The sequence below is a fragment of the Corapipo altera genome, unplaced genomic scaffold, assembly GCF_003945725.1.
Source record: "Corapipo altera isolate COAL_440 unplaced genomic scaffold, ASM394572v1 54, whole genome shotgun sequence".
NCBI lineage: Eukaryota > Metazoa > Chordata > Aves > Passeriformes > Pipridae > Corapipo > Corapipo altera.
The window spans coordinates 3,313,473-3,328,720 of NW_020884902.1; the positions used below are offsets into that span (position 1 = coordinate 3,313,473).

A 15,248-nucleotide genomic window follows, 5' to 3' on the forward strand; every position below is an offset into this window, starting at 1 on the left:
CAGGGGCCGCCCGCCGGCCCGGGGGGCGCGCGGGCCCCGGCGGGGCCCCGGCGCCGGGAGAAAGTAGTCCCGCGGCCTCCCCCTCGCGCCGCTGGAAGGGGTTCGGCGGCGGAGGCGGCGGACGAGGCGCCGCTCGGTGCTGCGGCTTCAGCTGATAATTGAAGGGAAGCGAGGCGGCTGCTGCCGGGAGGAGGGAGGCACGGAGCGTCTGCGGAGGCCGCACCGGGACAAACTAGGTACCCGGGGCCCCGCCGCTCGGTCAGGGGGCGCCGCGGGGGCGGGCGCGGGGCGGTGGGGCGCTCGCTGGGCCCCTCGGCAGCCTCCGGGCAGGGCCTGTTGTGTCATCCCCGGCATTAGCCGAGCTGCCCTTCCTGGCGGCCCGGGGCAGGGGGAGGGGAGCGGCGCCATCCCGGAGCATTGTTGCAGATGGGGGGGGGGGGGGGGGGGGGGGCGGGGGGACCGACGGGGCGCGGGGGGGGGGGGGGGGGGGGGGGGGAGCGAGGGGGAGCTGGGAACGACACGGCGCCGCGCTGGTGAGTGTGTGTGGGGCGGCCCGGAGGGGGGGAGTGGGGCCCTCGCCGCCGAGGGAAGGGGTGGAAACGCAGCTGACAAAATGGCCAGGCAGTGCCCGGGCCCGCTGCGGGGACAGCCCTCGCCCCTCGGCTCTCCCGGGCCGCCCGGCGGGGGGGGCAGCGCGGCCGCCCCTCCGCGGGCCTTGTGTGGCTGCTGATACAAAAGGGCAGTGTCAGTGTTGACACTGCCGTGCCGATTTCGATGCCCTTCCCCGTCTTCCTTCCCCCACTCCGCTGGGCCCCCTTTCCCCCAGTGGCCCTTTCTCCCCCCCCCCTTTTTATTTTTTTCCCCTAAAGGAGCTATCGAATATCTTAAAGGAAAAAAACAGCAATTCCTCTTTCTTTCGTCCCTGCCCGGCTCGATAAAAATGCCAAATAATCGGCCGACGTCCATATTTCACGAGGTTTTTTTTTGGGGGGAGGAAGAAGGTGGGCAGAGAACAGAGGTCGGAGCCCCAGGGCTGGCTGCCCACGAGGGGGGTTATTTTCGCAGCCAAATGTTTTAGGCGATGTTTTTCTTGTTTTCAGTCGAGAAGCAAGTTGCCTGGTCCTTGGCGTTTGCTTGCATAATGCGTCGTACTTGGAGGCTGATCAAACGCTGGGTTCTGCCTTTCCTGCCTGGCTCTTCCTCCTTCCCCTTTCCCGGGGGGCTGGGAAGGGGGACAGGTTGTGGGGTGCTGGTGGCAGGGGGGGGTCCCGGCGGTGCCGCCGGGATCCGGGGCTGGGAGAGGAGCCGAGGCCAGGGCTCTCGCCAGACCTTGCAGGCCCGTCTTCCTGTGTCCAACTTTTTTATTGTTCCCCCTTCCCCTTTCCGAGTGCACGGGCTCTCCGGCGGCCGGGGCTTCGCACGGCTCGGCGGTCCCGAAGTCTAGACGGGCAACCGGAAAATAATAGGGCAAAGAATGGAAAGTTATGTCAAGGGCTTTGAGGGAAAAACATCGACGTATCGAACAAAGGTCCTGCCTGTGTTGGGGAGAGAGGCCTGCATGTGAGGCCTGATTGTGTCGCATTTACACACGGGGAAGAAATGAGTGCTTGGTACTGGCCTAAATTTATTCTGTAAGTCTGGCGTGCAACTTAAGAACGTTTTTAGAGAGTGTGCAGTTTGTTTTGGGAGTGTTTTTATTATGTGTAGCAATCCAATAATAATTTTTATTTGAAATACTTTTTTTTCCCCAAAAAAGACTGTTCAGGTTTTTTTTTTTTATTTCCTGCCTTGTTCAGCAGAAATAATATTGATACAGAGCTTCTAACAGTGTAACGCAAAACTTTGCTCAAACAGGGTAACTTTCACAGTTAATGTATTGTGTGTATTATGAATCTTGAGCTTCCTGGTGCTTTAAAGGTTGTCAGAAAGAGGAGTTAAGTAGTTGCCACCTGATAAATTTGAATTACATCTATGTTAATGAGAAAGAAGAGGAATTCTGAACACTTAAACTAATTTTACAGGATTTTCTTAGGGGTGCTGTCACTGTGGATGTACTTTTGTAAAACTTTAAAAGCTAACAAGCATTGCTGTGATTACTTCTGTTTATCTCTTGTATAGTCTTTTCTTTCCAGTTCTTTCTCCTCTCTCCCACTCCTAAGACTAGAGTTCTAATTGTACAGCGTTGGGTTTTTTCTTTTTATTTTGATATTTGATTTCTGCAATTGCTGTGATTTATTAAGTTTTTCATTAAATTAAGGGTTTTTGAACATTTTATTTTACATACATATATAAAAATGTGCATAATGGACATGAAAGCAGTGCTTGAAAAATAACTATAGCTTTCTATTGTTTTGTATCCTGTTTAATAAATATTGATAGGGATTAAATGTATTTATGAAAATATTAGTGTTTCGGTTTTTGCAGCTGATATCAACATTGTTATGTTTAAGTTTAAAAAGTGTTCTGATGAGTAAATTCTGTAAATAATACTTCAAGTTTCCAGAAATATGTTTTTAACTGATAATATTTTCTATATTTGTAAAATGCAGCTGATTGTGAATGGCCCAGTTCTGCATATACACTGGTTTTGGTCTTAAATGGAAAGGTATTTTTAGGTTTTTATTGTTTGGTGTATTCTATTGTGTTAGAAATATAGGTAATCAGATTTTTTTTTCCCCATTCCTAGGGTATTTCTGCAAAAAATGTGAGTAGTAAACTTGAATTAACAGCTTTTAAGTCTTCAGTCTCCAGATGGTTCCATAGGTAGTAACATAAACATTTCTTATCTGTTAGTAGAAAAACTGTAGGTCACCCACAGTGTGACATTACTACTTATTAATATAGCAGATCTACTTCAGTAGGAGGGCTGACCTGTTGAGTAAAGCTTATGAAAATGGAGTCTTTTGATGTCTTGCAAAAGTTCATCAGGCCAGAGTGACCATTAGGGAATCAACCTGCATCTTCCCAGTAAATGAATAATCAGAACTGTCATTCCCAATCAGGAATCATGAGCAATTTTTTAAATTTTCTTTTTTTATATTGGGTTTTAACTGTTAGTTTTCAAAACTAGAATGTAAATATTACAGAAAAAAAATTGTAATGAGAACTTGTACTTATAACATCATTCGTAAATTTGAGGCCTACAGCTGTAGGCAGCAAAGACACTATTTCTCCTGCAGAAGTGTAGTAAAAACAATGTATTTGGCTTTAATGCCACGAATGGAGACATGATGAGTTTTTGTGGGGGTCCTTCACCATTGTTAAGTACAGGTATTTACTCCATGACAGTCCAGAAACATAACCTAAGTTCCTTTTGTTTCTGAGTAATGAAACTGAAGCATAAGTAGGAAAGTTACTGTTTGACTAAACTACATGTTTGTACTTAATTTGCAGCGTAAGTGAATCTCAGAACTATCTGTGTTAATCTTATATTTATAGGCCATGCTATATTTTCTAACAAGCTAATTAGTAAGCAGCATGTAGAACACTTCTGATCATGAGTCTGTCTTTTGTCACACTGAAGCTAAATTATTGTGACACAAAGTATAATCAAATCCCAAAGTTGTACACCATGGTGTACTACTGCATTGTCAAAAACACAACCCATCTCCTGTTGGCTTGATGAGCAGTGTCCTGTTCATCACCTGTCAAATTAGTAACCCTCCCTGTAAAGCACTTTGTGGACTCTGACACTCTTCATCAAGCTGTCACTGCCCCATTCATTACTGACTCTGAAGATGGGAGTACACCTGTGTTGTTTTGGCTTTTTTTTTTTTTTTTTAAGAGTAGCAGATTACTTTTGGGTCAGTAGGTTTATTTTTCTGAAGAAGTAATACTTACTTTGGATTTGCTCATAATATTTTAATCTATATATAGTATCATAACAGATTTATGGCAGTATATGAAGCAACCTCTTCCCGAGTGTTTTCATAGCTCACTTTTAACTTGGGGTATGAGGTTGATAACAGCAAAACAAAGCCACATTAACTCTTTTTTTCCTCCTGATGATTTTTTTTTTCCAATTTACATGAAATGAAGTGCCTTTTGAGGAGCAAAACTATTTCCAGACTTCACACTGGTGATCAGTAATGACAAAAATGCTTGTATGTAGCTGCTTGTTTCAGGATGTCTTTTTTTTTTTTAACAAAATGCTGAATTTGTGCTTTGAAGTTAATCAGTCTTCCATAAGTAAAGACATTCTAGCTACATGTGAAGTGTACAGTCTGTGTGACAGGCAGGGCTAAGTCAACTGGCTTCTCCACTGCCTGCTTTCAGATACCAGCAATGATTGCTTTTTTCAGAGTTTAGTTTTGAGGAGCAATTGTCCTCCTAATCCTGCCATCAAGTTGGTAGAATGTGACTGTGTAAATATGCAGTCATATTCTCCTTCAGCTCTGTCTGGCAGCCAAGGCTGGAGCACTCAGAACCAATCTGTTTGCTCTCACTGTCTATAATAAGGCTCCTCTTGCAATGTACTGACTGTTGCCAGTCTTACTTGACTCATGAGTGTGCTCAGTGCAAATATGGCAGGAAACTGCCATGTAAGAGCAGCAGGGAGACAACTCTGGGAGTGAAGGCTTTTATGTAGGAAAAATGGAAGAGTTAGGCATATAATAAAAAAATTAATCACGGTGATCTAATACTGGACTTTATATTAAAGATGCAGTTGTCATGCATGAACAATGGTGTTCAAGCCATAGTTGCCCTCAATTGCTCCAGAAAAGCTTCTCTTGTCAAGATTCATGTAGTAAGCCAGTTTGGAAAGGACTTTGGAAGTTACTTGGCCCTTCTCCCATTTAACTTTATCTGCTCTTGAATAAAGTTTGTCATTGATCACAACTGATAAAAAGAGCTCCATTTTCTTGAGTGACAAAGGGAGAAACCCAGCAAGCCTGCAAAGGTATGTGTGGAGAAGAAACTGGAAGGTTTCTACAGTTGTGTGGTAATACAGTGCTGGCTGGTGGAGCAGGGGGAAATCCCATTTTCTCAGTGTTTTCTGAACGGTCTGCTTTGATAGTGTCCACAAGGAAGTGCACATACTGAACTGCAAAGATCTGACCTTCATAAAAGGTATGAAAGGGTCTGAGTCATCCTCTGGAATGTGAACCTTGAGTTGTAGGGTGCAATTTGGTGTTTCAAAATGGAAGCTGAGGTCCCTGGTACTTGTTGAACAAGAAGGGTGTTTTAAGATCTGAAAGGCGGGGTATATTTTATGTCAGAGCAACTTGTTACTGACAACTTTTGTTCTAGTGCGTGACATCCAAATACATACACTTATTGTAAAGAAGGGCAAATATTTGCTAGACTTTTGTAAAGATGGAAATGAAAGAATACAAACACGTTATTTTTTGGTGTACATATGTTTTTTGAGAACAAAGATGTTAAACTTTCAGAAGGCTGTCTAGTCCTGAGATAGGCATTAGACTCAATACCAGCAATGTGCACCTCCTTTAGATTTGTGGCTGGCTGGTTGAAGCATGGCTGATATCAATTGTTATTAGTGCAGAGCAGTAACTATAATTTTATACTTTGATTTTTCAGGAGTAACTCTTAAAGGTAAAACTGTTAGGAAGAATAAGTCTGTGACAAATTTGTGCCCTAAGATCTAGTCTTAAGCTGTCTTTGTTTTAGAAAGCAAGTATGCTGTTTTGTTTTCCCTTATCTTTCTCCATGTCTGACTTCTGTCTTACTTGCCTTACTTTGAGCTTGTTACGGTTTGTCTTATCGGCTCTGGGTGGGAGAAATTATCTCTGTACTGTGGGCTTTTGTGTACTTGAAGTCTCTTCTGTACCTCTGCTCTAGTCCAAGACTGCTTAGATGTAAAAGTAGAAGTACAGGTAAATAACATGGAAATAAAAAATACACTCTTATGTAGTATCTTCTGAGTTGAAAGGATGGGTTTTTTTGTAGGAGCAAGAGCAACATAAATGAGTTGAGGCACCAAAACAGGAAAGATAGAAACAATGCATAGTAACACTAGTGATGGTGGACTTCAACATCCCCCTTGTCTGCCTTCCCCCAGTCCTAAAGAAAAGAAAAAGCACACAACTGCATCCCTCCCACCTCTCAAGGGACTCAAATTAAATGTCCTTGACACTGGTATAATTATTAGTTGCATACTTTAACTGCTGAAGTTAGTGAGGAGAAGCTGTCTTTTACATCATACACCTTTGTGGAATATGTGGTAGATGTGTGTTTTTGGACAGGGTGATATTGTAAGATGTGGTTAAATCCCTTATGTGTTAAGATGTGTCAAATCCCTTATGTAATTAGCTTATTCAGTATAGAGAATGTCCTGTCCCGGAAAGTGTGTGCAAGGTAACTGAATCTTCTGATCACAGGTGAGATGTGGCTGTGCATTTAAAGAGAACTAATGAAGAAAGTAACTGAAGGTTCATATTAACTGGCTGTATGCTGAATATTAAATTGGAATTCTGCCTTCCTTAGAGAGTGAGAGTTTTCTTCCTCTTTATTTTGAGGATATACTTCGTTAATAATCAAGTTACTGACTGGGAACTGTAACCTCTCCTTAAAACTTCACTTGTTTTGAGCCTTGCTGTTGTTTCAGTTGTGATGGCTTGATGAACTCATCCACTGTGCTGGGGTGAAGGGAAGGTAGGAAATCTCTCACTTGCACAAGGACACACAGTCATAGTCAAACTGTGTGAATAAACCTGAGTGAACAGCACCTGAGAAGAAGCTCCATGCCTAGGTAGGTAGGTAGGTAGGTTTCAGATCTTTAAATAACTGGAAAAAACACAATTTCAACTGAATCTCATTTAATGGAAGTGATGGAAGCTGCATAACTTTGGCAAACTTTAAGCCAGAATTCCCAGTGTTAAAAGTTGTGCTTTAGAGATCTTCTGCAGTCTATTCCACGATATTTTTCATATTTATGTGATGACAGTGTGTGCTGCCATGTCTTATTGTGGTAGTATCCTGCCTGTTATATATAGCAGATAACTTTTTACTATAAAATACTACTAATAAAAATTAAGAACTGCATTATATCATAAGATTGTGGATAAAAGAAGTTAGTTTCATTCCCTTTCTGAGTTACCAGAAGCCTGGCAAAAGAACAAATATATTTCTTTGCCAAAAATAAGATAAGGAATATGCGTTCTTCAAATTTCTTGTATGGCAGCTTTTAGTTGATACAGTTCTGCTGCATATTTGTAGACTTGCAACTGAGCATAGCAGTGTTTTATCCTGAACTCTTTGCAGCCCCCTCAGAACTTTCATCAGCACTTTTTGGATTTGGAAGAAGGATTTTAAGAGAAATGCTGTTGCACACCTCAGTCTGCATATTTAAATGCTTCATGGTGTGAGTGGAAACTGAACTCTCTTCAGAGTAACTGAAGAGGAAAGATGAATTTTGTGAAATTTAGTATGTGAAGGAATGGTACCACTTATGCCTTCTATTAATGTTGAAATACTGAAGCACTGTGGTCATGCTTTTTTTTTTAATAGCTTAGGAGTTCTCTACATGCTGTCTAAAGAGAACTGGAGTTGGAACAGAGTGGGCATTGAAGATTCCAACTTTACTGTGCTGTATGCAGAAGAACTGAAGTGAGCTAGAACCTGAGAACTGTATATTTAGAAACTTGGGGTAAATAGAGATGTAGTGATGTTAATTATTGAGAGTACACTTAAAAGTAAAGTCACCTGTGAGACTCCTGAAGTGACAGGCAAAGTAATCTCAATGTGTCACTTCCAAAATGCAATGCAGTGGACACACTTGTTGCTATACTTTATGGCTTCCAGAGGTTGCCTGGAATATAGTATACTCCCTGACTGCTTCAGGCTTTGTCATCTGTCACAGAGTTAGCCAAAAGGTGTTAAAACTATTCTTGTAACTTAAATAAAGCAGATTCCTATTAGTAACAGGTCAGTGGATAAACAATGTGGTTTTATTATCTAGTTTTTAAAACTCTTTGCTTTATGTATTTTATTCAGGTGAAATCTGAGGTTCTTTCAGATTGAGTTCTCACACTTAAATGCTGACTATGATTCCTGCTGGTAACACCTGTAGTGTCACAGAAACACTTTGTCAACTCCCTCAGCCTGTTCTCAGCAGTCTGATTGTTACTTGTTTGTGGGATCTGTTTTGTTGTTGCAGTTTCACATCCACTTGAAATTACTGGAAACCCTATTAGATCTCACCTGTACTATTAATGCAATTAATTTTATTTGTATTTTAGTGGTGTTGGAGCATGTTAAAAATCAGAAGTAAGCCAAGTAGATTACTCTACATCACAAAATTGAGTAGTGTGTTTTAATCAAAGAGCTGTTCCCTTTCAACTAAGAAATGATTTCTTCCTTAGACTTTCAGATTTGCAGTATTGTTTTCCTTCACCAAAATGATGTCATTCTATTTGGAAAGTCAGATCAGCATGATGGCAAATCAAAACCAGATAGCAGGTGATATTACTAATTGATCTAATAGCAGAGTTCAAATAATATTTTGACTTGCTCTGTTCTGTAACCCATTCTGAAATATCAATTCTCTTGAATGTTAGTAACTCAATTACAGAATTTCTCTGGTGCACTTTGATAGCATTCCTGTGTTTTTGTCTGCTGGTTCTACATGGAGCTCTGTGCAGCAAGTGGAGGAGTTGGTTTGGTTTCCAGAATATATTAACTCTGGCATATTCCTCCCCCCTTCCCTCCCCCCCCCCCCCCATGTGGCAGATATCAAACCTGAACATATGGGCACAGAGTGACACAGCAATTGAAGGATCAAGCTGGATAAACAACCTCTGCACAGACTAACCCTGTCCAAAAGTCTGGTATATGGTTTGTGGTTTTTTATTTTTAAATCCTAGAACTTGCTGCTTACTGCAATAAATTGCTTTGTGGAGGGCTGAATTCTGCCTCCCCTTCTCCTTCCCAGGAGAAGGTGTGGGAACAAGTTTTCTTTCCTCAGTCATAGCAGAGTTTCAGTGGTAGGTCCCATGGGACAAAAAGGACAAGAAAAACTTTGCAGATTGCAGATAATATAGGTTTGCTTCTTTGCAGTGTCTTCTCTTACTTCTTATACCTTCTGAGAAAGAATAGGTGTTGTGATAAGAATGGTGTTCCAGTTACTTCCTTAGCAAAAAGATCAAAGTGGGGGAACAAGCTTTTTCTAGGAACTGAGCCTTTAAAGAGATTTTTCTGCCCAAATGTCTCAGTCCTGAGCAACATCTGTCTGCCTTGAAGAAGAACAGAACTTGTTATTTGTCAGTTGTCTGTAAGGACAATGAAGACTCTCCAGGAGCTTAATAAGAGATCTTGTAATGTCAAAACGATCCAATGCTAATGTTGATCTATCACTTAACTGCTTTTTAGATGGCTGAGAGTTAGATTTAAGTGCATGCATTGGTTGTGTTTTCATACTTGCTTTTTTAATTCTTCTTTCCTCCTGGGATATTCTTTCAGCATGTCATTTCTCAAAATTTAGGGTCATCTAATTTCCAGCCCGAAGGTTTCTCATAACTCTTTGCCTGCTAACTGTATCAATACACTCCTCTCTTTCTAAGTTATTTTCTTCTGTTGTTGTTTTACCCTTGGCACTTAAAAAAGTATTTATGACCTTGTTGCCAGGCTAAATAATACAGGCTTTATTAGTTAACTCCTCTAAGAGCAGTCTTCTGTTTTTCAGTTGGAATTCATGTCTCTTGACCAAGGCCAGCTGGGATGGGATAGAGTACTCCAGATAACCACTTTTTTTGCAAAAGCACTGAGAATTCTTGGTTACTCTGTAATGGTGAATATACCTAAGCCTTGGTGCCTCTTCCACACTTCACCTCTTCCATTCCCCTCCAGTACCACTCTGGGAGGAACTGGAACATGTAGTCACTAATGCTTTTGTCAACTGACACGGGTTTGGCTTATAGCAACACTTTTTGGGTTCAGTTCTGAAGCACAGCATCTCCATATTGATTGGTATTATTACTTCATAGCATTGGTAGTGTCTCATGAGAATAATTACTGTTCCAAACTTTTGATTCATACTTACTATTCTGGGGGAGGGACAGAGGAGAGGAAAGGGAACTTGAAAGTTTTGCTAGTTTGGAAGAAAAGGGTAGTTTTGAGGGAACAGATCTGTTTAGATAATCATATCACCTGGGTAGTAAAGTGGAAATAAGCAAGGCTGTAACAATAATAAAGATTTCGTCTTATTTCATAGTTTCCTTCTATGTGTAGTAGTCTTCCATCATTACAAATACTTTCTGTTAAACTCATAAATAATGCATTCTATTTGGATGTTACTTAACAGCAGTTGGTTGTTTAATTAGTTTTGGGTTTAACAAAACTGAAATAAAATAATGAATGACCTCTCTTCTGTGAGCCTGGAAATAGTAGCAAGTGTCCTGAGTTCTGCTGTCAAAAAAAAAAAAATCTTTTGCTTCTGGAGACTACTGATGTTATTACTGAACTAGGATTTCAAGATTTAATATCATGACAAGTTAAACATTACTGCCTGCCTTCAGGTGTTACAAATGTTTAAGAACCCATGGCTTACAGAGACACTCATTTTCAGCTGTTTTTCTCAATGTTGAGCCTTTGAACATTCAGAGTAGCTGTGAATATTTTAAGTCCTTCCATCGCTCAGACATAGCTGTACTTTAGCCAAAAATATTCTTGCTCCAGTGTGTTTGCTGTAACACAGCTTTGAAACTGGTGGGGTGGAAGCTGTGGTCCTCATCAAAGAGTGCTTGTACTCTTTGCTAAACTCTGCTTCAGTGACAGTGTCTATCTACATACCTTCGTAGAGTAAACAAATACCATTTTGTGGCATTACTGACATGAGGAAGGAAGGCTGTCCTGTGAAGAGTACCTGAAAAAACCCAGGCTTTCTTTCTTAGGAAAGGAGAGAAATACTCCTGGAAATCCTGTCAACACTAAGGGGACTTCTTTTTAAGTAATGATTTGTTTTTACTTGTTTGTTTTTTGAAGCGAAGGGGTAATTCTTCCTTATTGTATTTTTGTATCACTTTAGATTGGAGAATTAAAAATGCCAGCTGAAGGCTAACAGGAGGAGAAAAAATAAGGTGCAAAAGTATGTGTAAGTTTTCATACCACTGACTCAGGCTGCATTGTCATAAATATTATAGCTGTACCATGGAAGTTAGTTGCTCCCACGGGGATCTCTGTTCGTGTCCCTTAAGGGAGGGCGTTCTAAAGATGTTAACCTGCCATGCCTGAGCCTTGAACAGCTGAGGCAGGGAATTCAAGGATCCAGAGTTTTGTGCCCACGGACTCACGAATGCTGCTGGGAGATCACTGGGTGTGACAAGTAGAGGAGATGCAAATTGCTGTATTTCTTCTGATTCTCACGTAGCTCGTGTGAGACATTGCTGAGTTGGGGCTTGTAAGTCCCTATCTTTGCTTTCTGTGTGTTACCTGACTTGTTGAAAAGCTCCTTCAGAGGGGTTTGGGCTCTCTGTTGTCAGTATCAAAAGCAGGAAGTGACTGGTGCAAGCCCAGACCTGTGGCAGCCAGAAGCAAAAACTTAACCTATTGTAGAATATAGTGATTTAAACGTCTGAGTTTAACTTAGATATGTCCAAAATCAAGATAGTTTGTTACTACTTAATAGTATTCTAGGTTATTGCAACAAACTAGAGTTGCATCTGTTCTTGGTGTGTGTTTGCTGCATTGTTGGGAGAGTTGGTGGCCCAGCTTTGAGGCGGAAGAACTCGAAAATACAAATTTGTGATGGCTATCATCTGAGCTGCTTTGTTCTTTGTGCTTGCATAGACTGGAGTAGAGTTTGTGGTGGGACAGGGAGGAGAAGCTGCTGTAATTTCAGGTTGCTTCAGCAGAATTTGAAAAGTTTTGCTTGTGACAACTTGTGATAGATCAAAGTACCAGGTTTTAGATTGTCTGTATCAGCTTGTACAGATGCAGTCTGTATATTTGACCAAATCCTTAAGTTTCACATGCTGATTTTTAACATGAAGATGGTCTGCACAGGCGTAGGAATGACACTAATGATTGTACTCTGTCCCTGTACCCTCTGAGCTATTGGTGTAAGGGAAGGGGTTTGAAATGATGACATGTTTGGATATTTATTTGGATAAATATATGTAATAGTTAGAAACTGCCTTCTACTTAGTACACAGGACTTTCACTTAGGTTTGGATTAGAGGAATTAACTTTCTAATTTATCTAGATGACCACACTCACTAGAATGTCTCCCAGGAAGTGTAGTTGGGATTTTTGGCTTCCATCAGTACCTGGTACTCTTTGGAAGATACAGTGGAGCTCAGCTGAGAAACTGCTGACTGAGAACTCTAATGCTTTCAAGTCTGACCTGCTTGTTTTCTCTCCTTTGTCTCTACTGTAACTGCAGTAGTAAGTTAAACCTTGAATGAAAATTATAAGGAAGTGTAATCACTATAAAACTCAGGAGTTAAAAAAAATATAGGTGTGTTTGGCTCAGAATGTCTGTCATACTTGAATATATAAAAATGTTTATGCTGTCATTTTATTAAAAAAATATCCATTATAAAGCACAGATTGCAGTACAACATTTGAAGTGTTTTTCTTAAAAATTAAAAAAGTATGCCTGAAACTTTCAGACTGTTATCATGCAGCTGTTTAATGTAATAAATATTGCCATGTTAGTAATATGCCTATGGCATATGCTGTCCTTGATATAGGACAAAAACAACACCAGACTGCTGATTTGAAATTCAATGTTAGATGCTTTATACCCTCCACTTTCTAACTAGTTAAAATAGACATTTAATAGAAAATAGTTGAAACTATTTCTTAGTAGATAACTGCAAGTTTGGTGAGCAGTGTTCTCATCAACTTTTAGTTCTGTGGAAGAAGTCTGTTGCACAGATCAGGTTGTTTTCAGATTGCAGTACACAGTATCTGTGTCCCAAAATTATTCTGCCAGGAGAGCCTTTAAAGACAAATTAAACATACAAATAAAATTTGAAAAGCTTAGAAAAAAGAGCCAAAGTTAGTGCAATTAATTTGGCAACTTTAGTAGCTGTTGGGGGTTGGAGGTGCTAGGAAATAGTTTATGTGAGAAAAGATATTTCAAGACTTGACATGGGGAATTAGAGGTAGTAAAGGTACTGGTATTAGTAGAACATTTCTTTGCGCATTAATCATGCGTTGGATGGGAATGTGCATGTTCCTAGTGGAGTATCTTTAATTAACAAAGCAGATATAGGACTAAGAGAGGCTGCAGCCTTTAGGAAATACCTACATTTTATATTTACTATGATAACATAGTGTGCTGAGGGGCAGGAAGGACGAAACTGCTCACCTCTGGGTCTACAGGTATTTTCCTCTCTACAAGCCTGTCTACTTCATATTCTTTCTTTTATCTTTCCTTGAAGTCTCTCCATTCTCTGTGTGTTTTTTATTCAAATGCTTTTTTACTCAAAGAGAATTATTCTACCTTGCACTGTGATGAAGGTGCTTTCTCCAGTTAGATATCCTTTTGTTTGTCTTCCCTACTATTGCATTTTATTAAATGGCTTATAATAAATAGTAAAGAGTATGATATGGAGTAGTTCTGGAGTGTCTTATGGAGATTTTTTAAAGGAAAAAAAAACAACCCACAAAAATAAACCAGAAAGACAAGAAATCTTGCATAGGCGTTAAGTGAACTTTGCTTCCAATGCAGTGTCATATTAACAGTATGGAATTATTTTCATGTTTGCAAAAATGTCTTTTAGGAGTGTAGCAAGATGGATGCATGGCTTTGCTCCAACATGTTCTATCAGTGATGTACTTGGGAGAAACACTGTCTTCCTTTCCTCTCTTTCTTGCCATATTCTCTTTTAATCCCAGACAAGGCCAGAATTGATGTGTTGTTGGGGGAAATAGCTTGTAGGTTTACTCATAAGGCATAGTTAAACATTAGTGTAGGATGAAAGGTCACCTGTATAGGAGGCAACTCTTGAGTATTCTGATTGGGTCACAGCAAGTTGCAAGAGTAAAGGCTTATCAAATCAGCTATTGTAATATGTAGTTCTTAAATAATCATTTTGCTCAAGCTATAGAAAGCTTACAGCTCTGCTTATTCCAAATATGTTGGAGCTGTGGAGAAACTGTGTTCTTCTCATATGTATCCTCTATCACTCTGTGAATCCTTACAGTACATCAGAGCAGCAGTTTAGCTGAAGATGACAAAAGACATTGAAGTGGTTTAGGCAGCATCTCTTGGGTGATTGACTATTCACAAGGAATTCAGGCTTTGACAAACCTGGCCGTGCTATGACCCTAGGAAAAATACCTCATTAGTGTCTTGTTAATCTAGTGAACTGTAGCATATGGGCGTAGTTACATTTGTTGCTTGTGCAAGGAAAGTGTGTGGGCAGCCTGGGAAAGATGAGGTAAAAATCGTTGGTGAGGTAAAGCAGAAGAACAGCCTGGTGGTACTTGCACTTACGTGAAGGAAGCGAGGAATTTGTAGCAGACTTCTTTTGTCTGTATCAAGATTCAATGATGGTGAGTTCTTGTCTAGCTTGAAATTAAGACTAAGTCTGGCATCCTGCTAGAAAGCACTTGAAAGAACTCTAATATAAGTTCTGCATCTTAACCTTCTGTATTCAGGTTCCTGAGATACTCGTTTGCCTTTCCCATACTCTGTAATTTCCATGTGCAGTGCCTTGTTCCCACAAACTTGTTTTATTTATTGAGTGCTGGAAAGGTGTGTATGTGTGGAGTGGAGTAGACACTTGTCAATAAAGCGTGCCATAAAGTTGTTTAATTCTTTTTTAAAGCTCTACCTTTTGACAGCTTTTCCCATGACTGTAAAAGCTCTAACCTCCCTAAAATACAGTTGTGGAAGCTAATATGGTATGTTGTTCTGCATAGTTAACATGAAAGAATAGCTCTGAGCACTGTAAAGTCGTGATTCTATCAATGATAGGATCAGCTTAAAGACAGCTTAATCCTTAGCATTTAACAGGTGTTTCTTGGGGTGTGCCTTCCTTTTGTTCATCTTTACACAGAACTTCTGTTTCTCTATGCAGCTGTTTGATAGGTAGTTCAGTTCATGATTGCATGCAAGGTAAATGTCTTTAATTGTGCCTGTGTCAGTGATTTGGTATGTGTATTGGAGCTTGCTCTTAATTACATCACTATAAGGTCTAATGTAAATGCATACATTTTTTTGGTGGAGGAAAAGCTTCCCTGGCACATAATTCCAAGATGCCGCTGCTTTGAGCACTGCCCGGTTTAGAAAACATAAATGCTTTTCAATCCCTTTGTTTGTTGCTGCAGTATTCTTG

At 40.5% G+C, this 15,248-nt stretch overlaps 1 protein-coding gene across 6 annotated transcripts in view; it reads left to right on the forward strand.

The window, feature by feature from the left end:
* Positions 1-90: 90 nt before the first annotated feature.
* The window catches only part of TRIP12 (thyroid hormone receptor interactor 12), an 80,732-nt gene continuing 65,574 nt past the window's right edge, over positions 91-15,248 (forward strand). For 2 of the 6 annotated variants that reach the window (XM_027650403.1, XM_027650404.1), the window contains exon 1: positions 92-236. The gene's annotated coding sequence lies outside the window, so the exon portion shown is untranslated. Of the gene's footprint in view, positions 237-515; positions 534-8,703; positions 8,797-10,984; positions 11,045-15,248 lie in introns of those variants that run through there. The other 4 variants (XM_027650399.1, XM_027650397.1, XM_027650400.1 and 1 more) reach the window with 4 other exon arrangements.